General features: G+C 38.2%; 1 pseudogene; it reads left to right on the top strand.

The window, feature by feature from the left end:
* The first annotated feature begins 248 nt into the window (after positions 1 to 248).
* On the top strand, positions 249 to 1,809 carry LOC114543984 (annotated as a pseudogene).
* Positions 1,810 to 2,528: the final 719 nt, after the last annotated feature.

The following is a 2,528-nucleotide window of genomic DNA, read 5'->3' as shown; positions in this document are numbered from 1 at the left end:
AAAGAAAATTACGAGTCACGCTTTGTGAATATCTTTTTGTTCGACCGCAGATTATCTATCTCTGTATCTGCATATGTTAAACACTTCTGGGAATATTTTGTCAATTAGACAGGACAATTGTTAATTTGGCTTTTGTTTTAATAGTACTCTAAATTTATACAAAAATTAGGTTAGACATGTAGATAAGGATAATTTTCTGATAGCATGCATGGTAGAGTGAGCGGCATATGTTGATGGTTGGATGAACTATGAGCGACAGAAACAGCGACGAAGATCTAGATTTCTATATCACGCAAAGTGCTTTTAGGGAGGCAAAATCAGATGAAGATATAGATTTATTAAACGGAATTCTTTTTGGGGACGAGAGCTTAGATGAACAAAACAAACTTTCGCGAGTGCCCATAGCTGATGCAAAGATAACGAAGAGAGTCATAGCAACAGTTTCCGATGCGGAGCTACAAAAAAGAAATGCTGAGCGTATACCAGCAGCCACAAGGCACAACACTAACTGGGCTGTTCGTGCTTGGCAAGAGTCGGCACAAATACGAAATAGCGAAGGCACAAGAAGCAGCCAAGATTTGTACGGGTTTGTTGAACCAGACATTGTAAATTTGAACAACAACAATGAACTTAATTACTGGCTCGCAAAATTTGTAGTGGAAATACGAAAGAAAAAACCTTGCGGTGAACCATACCCTCCAAACACGTTGTACCAATTGTGCTGTGGCATACAACGTCACTTTAGAGAGAATGGCCGACCAGAGTTAAATTTATTTGACAACCCGTGCTTCAAAACGTTTCAAGATTCGTTAGACGCCGAGATGAAAAGGTTGACTGGCCAAGGCTACGGTGTTAACGTTAGAGAAGCACAGGCGTTTACAGAAGAGCAAGAAAACAAATTATGGGATATGAAATTACTCGGTGGCCAGTCTCCCCAAGTGCTTCTTGATACGATGATTTTTTTGATTGGGAGGAGCTTTGCATTACGAAGTGGAAAAGAGCACAGAAATCTACGATTTGAACAATTTACATTAATTGAAGCTAATGAAACGGAACCCGAGAAACTTGTGTTTAATTCGTTTGGTGAGAAGAACAACCAAGGTGGTCTGAAACATAGGTCAATGAAGAGAAAGAGAATTGAACATTACAGCAACTCCGATGTGCCACAAAGATGCTTGGTCGGTTTATATAAAACGTACGTTGCAAAATGTCCCATGGATGTTTCAGGATGTTTCTACCTAGCTCCGAAACGGAAGATTAACACGGAGGATAAAGGTAGGTTTTCGAATCTATTTATTTACAAGTAGTGTAACTTATCAAAATCTGTTGAATTTATTTAGTAACAAGCTTTTACTCTGTCTTTGCTGCAGAATGGTTTACACGCAATCCAGTGGGACATAACGTGTTAGGCAACACAGTTCGTAGATTGTGCCAAACTGCGGGTATTGAAGGTCATTTCACAAACCATATAGTTTAAGGGCAACGACAGCAACAAGAGGTCTTATAAGAGGTGTACCGGAAAAGTTTATCATGGAGAGGACTGGACATCGGGATGTAAGGTCGTTGCAGAAATACGAAAGACCAGATATTCAAACAAAAATCGCAATTTCCAAATCTATGGATTGTGGCGTCAGAACAGGCGAGAAAACGAAAGTGAATAGTATGAATGAAGACCGAGTGCAGGATGTTCTTTTGAAGAGGAATACTACAGAGCAAGAGGAGCAGCTTGAAGATATGGAAAGAAAGAAGGCACGGATGGAAAACGGGGAGAGAAGTTGTTTTGATAAGTGTATTTTTAACTTTTTTTGAATTAACGTGTTTGACTTTGTGTGTTGAGAAAGATTGACTGAGAAAGTATGATAGTGTGGAACAACTGCTCTATCAACAGATTAGTTGTAGTAATTAATTTTTTGTCGTGATTTAATTTTAGCGTGCGTAAAAAGGTGTAGGGTGTTGTTTTTTTGCATTGGGTTTTATCTATATAAAACCTTACTTTTCTGGGGTTTATCTGTATAAAACCCAGAAAGCCGGGTTTTATATAGATAAAACCGGTGAATATTTAATCATCAATTCAATTCATGAACCCCGCTTTTCCCTGAGAAGATATCAAATCCCTCCCCTTGCTTTAAGATTCTAACCGAAATAAAACCCTATTGAGAACAATAGAAATCCGCAGAAATTTGAACTAAGATCGGTATAACACTGTTATGGATAAGATCGGTATACACTGTTACTCTTACAAAGTGGCACACAACAAGTTGTACCTCCGAACTTTTTGTCTTTAGTGGTTTTAGTTACTTCACTATTGTTATTTTCCATTTTTCAAGAAAAATATATCCAGAAACGGTCTAAATAGGTTGGCGGCCAAGCGAGCAATTTTATTTTGAATCGCGTGAATTTTACGTCGTTGAAAAACTCCACCAAGACGCATAAGCAGCAATGAAAAGCACTTAAAAGCACTTCAACACAACAGAAAATTTTTGAAACAAGAAAGCTCTATACTTCAAACGGTAACTTTTCGCGCCTAA

This window comes from Dendronephthya gigantea, unplaced genomic scaffold, assembly GCF_004324835.1.
Source record: "Dendronephthya gigantea isolate DGI-Jeju-01 unplaced genomic scaffold, DenGig_1.0 000606F, whole genome shotgun sequence".
Lineage (NCBI taxonomy): Eukaryota > Metazoa > Cnidaria > Anthozoa > Malacalcyonacea > Nephtheidae > Dendronephthya > Dendronephthya gigantea.
Note: the sequence above shows the minus strand (reverse complement) of the source record. Positions and strands in the feature narration are given on the sequence as shown.